Genomic DNA, 11,978 nt, shown 5'->3' with positions numbered 1-11,978 from the left:
TATAAATTGCCTTCAATCTAAAAACCGACACACATTTATGTACACAATAATATAATTTGGGTCAAAATAATCAACTATGGATATCATAGATTCAGTAAATGTATAGAATTACAAAATTGTACTTTATATTTTCATCAATGTAGTAAAAGAGAAAGGAAAATTTTCGGTAAAAACTATAACCCAATGAATTGGTTCTCGATAAAAGAACATGAATGGTTGCAGATATAGCTATATTCGTATGATTAGAATAACGACTACTTACCTACTATATAGTTCATCTACATTCCATTTCACGACTTCTTGCATTTATATAATTTATAGACACAATAAAAATCGTTTGCTCTTTATTTTCTACTACCAAAAATAATTAAACTATTTCGTGATAATACTGCAGGTATCACTGCATATTTAAAATGCTTTAAAAATTGATAGTTAATTATTACCAGCACATTACGTAATAGATCGTTTGTAAAAAAAAAAATATATATATATATAAGTATATGACATTACCATAATTAATTATTTAAGTATTCGATGATTTAAAACAAAACGGTAACATTTTAATAAATATGTTTCCACTATAGCACTATATTTAATTTAATTCAAAACAAATTAACTTTTCAAGTCAATATCTTACAACATTACAGGTGTCAGTGTAACGTGTGATATACCGAAAACTCGTTTTATGTAATTATATTGTATATGAATGTATTATATTATATTATCCAGAATTAAACGTGATTAGCTATATTCTCGATGAAAATTACTCACGTATTTCATATTACGAAAAAAAAACTAAATCTACACAAACATATTGTAAACTGTTTATATTCGAGTGAAAAAAAAAACCATCAAAAACATATTTATTACGTCTTATTCGTTTCTAAAACAAACATGGCGCATATACATTAATGCATTAAATATAGTTTTAATAATTTGATTTCATATTATGTTATCGTGACCCTCCCTTATGAATCACGTATGATATTATGTCATATATGTGTAAATTATAATTTTGAATCGCTGAAATGATTCGAGTGATTATGTATCTTTCTACGTTTGTCGCTTATTTGACGTCAATTTTAACTCTATATCATAGAAACAGTCATTAGAAGGTATATGATACATGCCATTACTCTCGGCATTAATGATGATCGTCGTCTACATAATATACGTTAATATATTGATTACAATATTATCATTATGTTATAGACGCGGAACGAACATGATTTCATGTATCTTAATTAAAATAATTATAGCTTGTCAATCGTCTATAAGAAATCATCGAAGACTTCTTTCCTAATATTAATGCTGCGTATGTCATATTAGGTATATATTAATCAACTGGTGTTCTATACCTAGGCTTGTACAATAAACCACTTATTTATACTGGTTAGTGGTTACTACACTATACACGATTCGATTTCGTAACGTAGTGCTGACAATACTATGTAGCCATGTTATCCGCCTGGGTATAATTTGTGTAGGCAACTTATCTGACAATATCGTTTTTAACTTGCCTATGATTCACGTGAATGTGCAGTTGGGTACCTACATTATTAATTATAAAAATGTATAATGAATAACCATTGATAGTTTTGATTAAATATTGAATCGTTATTTAAAAACTGATATAGATACTCATATTTTTCCACCCACATATTAAATTGCGATTTGTAATGGTGCAATTTTATTGTATTTATGGTCTTGGACTTTCACTAAGAACTATTAATATCTCATTAATGCAATACAGAAACAAAAGGAAAAAGCTAAACGAATTACTTAATTTAGTATTCACAATTCACATCCAAAATTATGTGAAGTAATTTTAATAAGTTATTTGTAACTTTAACTTGAACGAATTTATGAGTTTGTTTTAATTTAAAATGCAATATTATAGACAACCCATAACATTTCAAATTATCAACGTTTCGAAATACTATTTTATTTTTTTAATGATTATTTATTATAATAATAATAATAATAAATACAATCGACTTATTGAAAAATATAACCAATATAATTAAAATAAAAATTATTTTAATTTCACAAAAAAGATTTAGAACCTGATTTAACTTCTGTTAAACACTTATCTCTATTATAAGTATTTTTAAATTGAAAAATCATCGAATTTTGAATACGATTCGGTGTGTATACCAATAAAACTACACTTGCCAAAATTTGTCAAATATTTTTAAATGTTATCGGAATCTTTTTTTTAAATTAAAAAAAAGTAACATCATTTCTTTCTCTCAGTCTATTTATCCCATCTTACCCTTTTACTTTTTTAACAACCTTAAACTATAACGTATTATATATGTTAAAAATTATTAACATAACTAATCATTTAATCTCTGTTTTAGACCTGACATTGATATTGCGATACTGCGATAGGTAAATATAACGCTCAAAATTCTGGGATTTATCATTCGTAATATTACTAACATTAATCTATTTAAGTCTATTACATGCCTCTATGTACCTTCTATTTTTCTCGAGTTTTTTCCCTCAAATTCACAACCACTTTTTCTTATCATTTAGTTTTAAATATTTATTTAGCACTCTGTTTGACATTATTAAAACAATAATAATAATTATTGATAACATTGAAAAATTATCTTTCCAAAATACCAAGTACAATACGATCAAGTTTGAAAGTGGTTTTATTAGATAGGTACTAGGAAAAATATTTAAAAAATATATATTAATCTATACCCAATATTATATTTAAAAAATATGTCTATGTTTACCTAATAAGACTTTAATTTTACACCACAACAAAATAGATTAAATTGACAATCATAAAAATATAAAAATCATTATTAATACAATTTTAAAATATTTTTATTTTATGACTGCATTATGAAATAAAAGCGATGATTTCTTTTCCAAATAATAAATGTAAACAAATTAATAAATTAGAAGATCCTATAAAACAACAATAATAAAACTACGATATTTTAATGTTTTAATTATTGAACATAGCCTGGAGCATATCCGCAATAAACAACTTTGGATTGATAAATATTATTTCAAGAGAGATTTATTTTGACAGAAATTTCGTAGAAAGTTTAACTCATTTATATTCAATATTAAATTTTAAAATACTATCCAACAATTAAAATAATACACTTATAGCCTAAACCAAACGATGGACATAATATTAAGTAGGTACCTATGTTTGTGTCATGTTTCGAGTTTGGAATTCAAATTAATTATATATAATTATCAAAAAACGAGTAATTTTAAATGAACAATTTACATAAAAATAAAATTGAGTGCTTTAATAAAGTGACTGAATCCGTGTTATTAGTATAATATTATACATTTCTATTTTCTACAGATCATATGTATAGAAAGTCATTCGAAGTCATAAATTTATAATAAGAGAGTTTAATATCATTCTATATTTCTATACAGTTTAAAAATTATTCTATTTTTACCGCATTCCAGATACATAATATATACCTATACTCATGCTCTGACATTATCAATCTTTAAATTTGATTTAAACATTAACTCCAATTTTATGAATTCACATTTAAATAAACAAATAGTATTATCGTGCGCACGATAACCATGATGCGTATAACACTTTCTCTAATTTTATGATTTCCAAGATGATCAACCATCGTGGATTTTCCAAAAACAAACATTTTTATAATTTATTATGCGTATAAATTCAGATGTTACAATGTGTAAACCAATTATTATTTTACGACTAGAATAAATGAAAATGATTCTATTGAAAAAAAATTGATAATGTGCATACTCTTATTTTATTCAGATCTCACGTTTTTAAAGTTCAAATGTTTACAAATACAATGCGTATATTTTAAATTGTCTCGAGTAAACTCTATGTAAAATATATAAATAAAATATACCTTTGATTTTTTTTTTACTGATGACGATGGTTTTGTTTTTAATTAAATATTGATCACCGACTAGGGTAGGCACTCCATTTTATAAGCGTGCGCAGACATTATCTGCAAGAAAATAGTAATTAGTTCAAGTATTCAAATTTAAACTTCAGTTTTAATCCATCTATAATAGTTGGTTACCCCTAACCATTTTTGATATTAACAACAAGCACACATATCGACCACATAAGATAGTCGTTGCATCAATATCACATCGGTTGAAATTATCATTAATATTATTCACAAATTTACAACATTATGTCATTATGATTGTACTACATCAATTAGCCAGTAGCAATGCTTCCGTATCAAAGTGTAATAAAACATATTATAATTCATAATTGGTATAAATCATTTAAATACAAATCAAACATCGCAAATTAATTTGATATACCATCATACAATACACGTAGAAATACATATCATAACAAAGTTATTATTTTACTTCAATTAACATAATATCTATTTTGTCTTGTATGAATAAAATCGTGTGCAAGTAAAAAAAAAAAGTTCACAGAATACAAATAGGAAACACATCCTATCTGGTAAGGTTTTGACTACCCGAGCACTATCTTAAAGTCGTAGCAGGTTATATAATTGTTAAATCCACTGCATAATCTTATAATATATTTTATTATCGCATGTCACACGGAAAACGCACATCATGTAACCGATATGATACGTGTTAACATTTGAAATGTCTAATATGCGCGTCTCGCGTGGACATATTATAACAAGAAACGACAATAAATGGCTCGATCGCTCGGATCACACGTCATATTGGCATGGCACTGGTGTGGCGCGTCGTCACACGAAAGTGAAATCTTCCGTGACCAGAATTGAACGATTTTCGTCTTTTAAATAGGTGTGCAATGTGTTCCAATATGAGTAATAAATAATAATATATAATATATATATATATGTATTATATCGATATAATATTATGATGTATACGATTTACGTTAACACACAGGCACAATACGCGATTTCGATAATTACGTAAAAAATAAAACCTTTATAATACGCTGCAGTATATTATTATTATTTGTACACGTGTGTGTGTCCATCCATCTATCTGTCTGTCTATTTGTGAACGAAAATACAGGCGACGGACAAATACCGAACCCGCACCAGACGTCATGTGAGTATTGATGGAGAAAGCTTACGCTTTTATCGTTTTTTCCCGAAAACAACAAAATATATCGTCCTCGTCCCTCTTTCTACTGCAGCGGTGGCGTTAGTCCGAAACACCGAACTCATGATACGATTATTTATATCATATAAAAATGTTAAGTTTTTATATTTTATTTAATTTTATACGCTCACTTATTTACGCATGTGTATATAATGTGCATAATAAACGTGATAAACGTGTGAGCGTGTGATATACTTAGGTACATATTTTTATCGTCCTAAAGCGTTGCCGCCGAGCGCACTCACTCGTGCCGTTTAAATGGTTTTACGTAATATTTTTCGTCGGACTGGTTTATTCGGATGTTATAGTTTCGTTTCGCTTTTCGTCGTCGCCGCCGCCGCCGCCGCCGCTCTCTCGGAATTGACGAATTCACCGCCGCCGGACTTGAGAACAATGATAGATATTATAATGTTATAACACTATTATAACGTAAAACGGTTGGAACCGCGTGACGGCGGCGGCGGTGGAGCGGTGGCGAGAAGATCCGGACGAAACAATTGTCCGAGCGGAGACAGAACCACATTAGTAATAATAACTGTAGTCGAACTTTTTACTTTCCTGCGATAAGACTACGGTAAATAGTTATTATAATACCGTATAAACGTCGCGTATCTGCGGCCATCTGACTGAGTTTTGATATGCACGTCCGGCCGGAAGTCAGCGTTATGAACATTATTTACTTAAACTGTGTATAATGCAACGCGCAACTGAAGCCTAAATCATATAGTCAGGTATGGATTAAGCATAAGCCGTGTCCGTGCATATATACAGGGCGATTATCCAAGCGCATGGCTCGCCTAAAATTTAAAATAACTGCATTATTGAAGATAAAAATGGGTTGAACATGCATGGCGTAACTTTTAACATCTGACACTTTATACATTTCTCTACACCCAGTGGTTAATTGTTGGAAAATCGAAGTTTCATATTTTAATATTGGCATTATTCTTTTCACCTTTATTCTTGTATTGATTAATAACCTCTTCAAACATTTTAAATTTAAACGGCAAGCAACCTAAGTTTAGGTGATCAAGATAAGTGAACACCGATTTCGACGGATACGGGTTTTTCTTGTCACTTCACTTTTTTACCTAAACAAAAAATGTTTAATTATTCTGAATTCACCTGTATGAATCAATCACAACATTCATCATTTTTACAAAAATATTCTGCTTCAGGTTGCTTTAAAAAATCAAAAGATGATTATGAAGTTCGTCAACAAATTGAAGGTTAGACAAAATAATATAACAATATAAAATTGTATATTTACATTATAAATGTATATATATATATATATTAAAATGTCGAAAAAATATAATACTAATTGTAGAAATATTATGAGTGTTAACCGCAGTCTCCTATACGCAAAACAATACAATTTTATACTGCCTATAAATAATAATTTTTATTTTTTTCTAAACGACTTGCACCGGTGGAGATTCTTCATAATATTACAATAATATTATAAACTTGTATAATTATTGTACACGCAACCGTTTTTATGGTCCGTTTATTACACTGCAGACTAGCTAATTTTTACCTAGGACACGCGCATAATCCCTCGTATAATTATGTATGAATATACGTTATTAAATATTCATTATATTATGCGAAAACGTTATTTACGACGTGTTTGCGGCTGTTATAATAATTTCTAATTTGTTCTTCTCTTTGTATACCAACGTCTTCTTCCGTGGTTATATATAGTGTTAATCTTTATTAAAGTATTGCCTTAACGTTAACACTATTCACTATACCGATTTCTCTAGCTCAAGGGTGCTCAAACCCATATATTATTTCTAATTACTATTTACATAAAATAACTTAAAAATATATGTGTTTTGGCTTTTAATAGTACAATTTATTTCTATAAAACGCTTAAATAATATTAAAACCATATTTTCCTGCAAAAACCGTTGTCTATAAATTCTTAAATCTCAATAAGTCATATTATTATGAAACAATTTGTTTTTACAAGCAACGTGTATAATCAATCGTATTCATTATAAAATATAAATATAAATATCATATGTGATATGTCTAACTATAATAAATGTTTACTTTTCTTTAAAAAACATAAATAATATATATTATATTATTCCTGTCTAATTGACTTATTAACTTTATTTTGTACGTGTCATTTGTATAAGGATGATAAACAAAATATTTAAAAATACAAAATTCGTTAGTGATCTGCAAGGAACTCTTTAATATATATTCTAATATTTACGACTGGAGTAATTTATGAATCAAATATACATAAATAACTGAATCTGTAAAATAATAAAAGGTACTATTATAAAACAATATTTGTTAATTAATGGTTTTGCGGGATTGTTCTTAAAGAGTTTATAAGAACGCTCGCGGTTACCTACAATTTATACGATTTACGTTACATCAACGTGGAATAAGTTGATATTATCGTCATTATTATTAAGGAAAAGTATATTATTGTGTTCGAGAAATCGAACGTCCTTCCTATGCGTGCGCAGTGCGCACATAAACTGCGCTTCCCGGAATATCGTTTCCGGTATTTTCCCCTTCGACTTAGTCGCGACACTACAATTTAGTAATCCAAAAATCCAACGCCGTCCAATCGAGAATTGTTTAATAGAGTATATCTAAGGTATTAATAATATCAATAATATTATATCTATGAAAGTCTGTACAAAATCACGGTTTGCACGTAGAGTTGGTACGTGTTGACGTACATAAATATAAAAATATATTATGCTAGCTGCGTGTGTCCAATTATATTATTGTTGTTATCGTTGTTAATGTGATTTTTTTTCTGTAGAAAAAATTTTTTTCCATACAATGTATTCACAGTCGTATTAAGTTATATTATGTTATATTATATCATATTACATATTATAAATGTATACAAAATTTCGCTGGAACAAACATTTCTCATCGCACATATTTAATATTTTAGAGTAATAAATTAAAATTACAGAATTTATTTTGACGTCAAATCTCGAACAAATCAAATTAAAAGATTACACTGATCGTAACGGTGATAAATTATTTATAAAAAAACTTAACTTTTAGTGTATATAATCAAAACTATTTGTAAGAAAAGTATAATATTTCATCATGAGATAGTATGAACAATTCAACAACCTAACAACATTAAATGTTGTGATAAATTTTATCACCATTTAAACAGGGACTAATTTTCATTTTATATCCAATACAAATCCATAATAAATTCTATTAAATTTAATGCCATCAGTAAGTGCCGTGTTAGATCATATTTGTGTTTTTTTTTTTTTTGAGTTTTAATGAAAACTTGTTATGAAATAGAAAAAGTATACAAATCACAAAAAAATACTAAATAGCAAGTATTACTGTAATTCTGTGTAAACGTATCACAATATTAAATTACTGATCGAAAATTCTACGTCTGTAGATACTGTCCGTCATTAAACATAATTTTCACCAACACGCCGCACGATCATCCATCCTATACCTACGTCATGTTCTTGACACTGCGACCGTCTCATAATCAGAGGTATAGTGGACTTCACGGCCAACGGCCAACACGACTTACCGACAAGACCAACCGAAAAAACAAGTATTTAATACAATTTTAGGCGTTTTCCGTGATCTCGTTTTTGCCTCTAATAAATATAATCAGATTTTTATTTTTGGCTTATACCTGGCGTAATAATCGTAATGCGCGCCTACAATGTGTAAATATAATAGGTATATAGAACTCGTTTTTTACGTTTCAAAAATTCCATTAAGATGTGATTTTGATTTGAATACTGTATGTCTTTAGTAGCTTAGTTATTGCAGTAATAATAGTATCTCGTAGAGTTTATTTGATTTCTTCATTAAAATAAGTGTTCTTTTTATCTGATTAAATAGAAATAAAAAAAATTTAGAAAAAAAATCTATTTTTTTTTTCTAGCGGGTACAATACGTAATTATATCATTACATTGCGTTATAGACTATAGTGTTCTATTTCTATCGTACGCAACCTGCACCAATAACCATTTTAATACATCTGTCTGTATATTGAACGAGCCTATTATTTGGTGTTTTATTGAAATGTTATCAAATCTGGACATCTGGGTGTGTATATATATATATATATATATATATATATATGTTTGCCTTAATTGTGTAGTGAAAACAACAACTCGAGTTTCATAATTTTAATTAAAATCTACCATTCCAAAAAACTGATTGCCAGCGAGTGAAATATTAATGTGTATGTTTTAACTTTGTAGTAACATAATAACATTTTATCTGTGCAGCATTTAATTCTATACACTGAATGTGCCTTGTTTCATAACGAGTTATTTATTACTTATTTGGTCCAAATAGTTATTTACCGGTTCATTTTATTTGTATTAAACAAGTCGATCTTGCACGTTCCGTACTACGCTCAACGCATGTAATATATTATAATATAGTCTATTTTTTTAAATTAAATTCAAATCTAAAACTAAGCAAATACAACCGCCAATCACCGTATCACCGTGTCCGAGCAGAGTAATTTTGAAACCCAAAGCTATAATACTATTTTATTGTATTATGGTTTTCGACGTTTATCAGTAATCAGCAAAAAATGTAATCCAAGGCCATATCATCGATACGGATCTAATGATCTATAAAAGTGACTACGTGCACGATATACAATTGTTGCGTAAGGTCTCATCATGCAGTTACAATGGCTATTGGCTACCAACGGGTCCCGATAAAACGTGCCATAACATTTAGGACCATAAACCATCAGAAAACAATTGATTGTAACTATAAAATAGATTAAAAAATAAAAACAATAATTAGATAACATCTAGTATTGCATCTGGTATTGTTGTTGATACTGATACTAAATCATATGATTTTTTTTTACTTGACGCCCGTGTAATTCACGAGCTTACTTATTTGATTCATCGATTACATCTGCATGAACCTTGATTATTCGATCCGAAAAAAGCGAAACGTATAATTGGGTTTTTCGAAATATTTATGCCATTATCTGTGTAACTGCAGAGTATTTCAATTTCAAAGTAATTTTGCTTTTGAAATTGCCAAAAATTTTTAGACAAATAAATTGTTCCGATGATGGACGTATTATATTTTATATTAACACAAATATCGGAATATCAGTGGAACATATTTAATATGGAAATAAGGAATTATATTAATAACATAAATTAAATAAAAATTAAAAGGTATCTTAAAATAAAATGTATTTACTTTTCCGAAAACAAATTAAAAACTTGTTTGTACGAACTATTTTTTAAATTATTTATGTATAAAACAAATAAAAATACATATTATACAGTAAGGTTTGTAAATTGAAATTTTCATAATAAACTCATATATCATATGTGTGGTTCGTGGTACACGTATTTAAGGAATTTTTGTTTTACATATTACACACTATTATTACTTACAGTATTACCTATTTAACCATTTACTAACCGGTAAACATTGTGAGATTAACGATGAAAATTCATGATTACACAAAAACTTGTTCATTTTTATAGACTTAATACCATGTAGGCACAGAACCATGTACTTGACATATAAGATCAGAATGCATAATTATTATTTGTACATTTAGAGTCATAGAGATGACTTTAATATTATATAATAACATAACTAGTATACTTAAGTATTACATACGTTATTGTCATAATAGTTTTACGAAAAACAGACTTCAAATATGCTTCTCGTATGCGTATTAACAATAAAATCACAAGTTCTCTAAGCATGGTTTGTTCTCGAATTTCTAATTTCAAAGTTTATGACAAATATTAAAAAAAAACAAAAGCATATATTTAACAAAATATTGAAGTATTAAATTTGATGTTGTTAAGCTCTTTTCAGATAACTTTACAGTATGTGATATGTTTAACCGTTAAGGTACTATTGTATGTATTCAAGTGATTCGGCAAGTAATGCTCAACATATTATAATTTTCCTTTAATAACAAATTTATTAAAATTCTGATGTTTTAAATCAAATAAGAGCTATCTTAATCATTTTTATTTTTTAAATAGTTTTTAAAATGTTGATGTAGATATACAAATTTAAATTTGAACGAGTAGTTTTTGAGTTAATATTTTATCTATTTAATAGTTGTAAAAATCCATTTTAAAGGATTATTATTCTTAGTATAATAAATGTTTTCATAATCATCCAAAAACTACTCGTTTGAATTTTGAATTAGTTTTCAAAACATCCAAAAAAAAAAAAAAAAAAATTGCAGAAAAAAGATTGTGATGAATTTAAAGAAATTGATATGTATCGCCTCGAGGAGCTATTCGAATGGCGAGTAACTTTAAGTATATTTTAAAAATGGCCTTTACCTTGAACAGTTTAAAAAATCATAATTTGAAATAAATTCACCATCAAAAGAAAAAATGAGGTTGAACATTATGCTTGATGCGAATCGACTTGTACGTGCCATTTCACACACATGTCTTGTTATAATATACACTTTCTACAGTTGATTGAATACATAAAAGGCTTTAACTATAAAAAATAAAATAAATACATAAGCGTGGTATTTTTTTATACCTAAGATGGATCGGAATAATCATAACCCCAACTTACCGAAATACTAAAGCAGTCAACAACGTTATATTGCGTGCGAGACTAAGTAGTACTATATGACATATTATAATCTATGTCAATAACCCAGTGCATAATGATGATCAATGAATACGTATATATATATATATATATACACGCATAATTCGATGCGTTTATACGCAATACAAGTGTTACGTGGATGATGATTCTTTCGTATGTATTACCTACATATATTTACATAGTCTCGTGCACCTCGCGTAATTCCCACGTCCGGTATATAATATATAATATGCATATACGAGGC

The sequence above is a fragment of the Melanaphis sacchari genome, unplaced genomic scaffold, assembly GCF_002803265.2.
Source record: "Melanaphis sacchari strain LSU unplaced genomic scaffold, SCAv2.0 Contig1_pilon_pilon, whole genome shotgun sequence".
Taxonomy (NCBI): Eukaryota; Metazoa; Arthropoda; class Insecta; order Hemiptera; family Aphididae; genus Melanaphis; species Melanaphis sacchari.
This window is presented reverse-complemented; position numbering follows the sequence as displayed.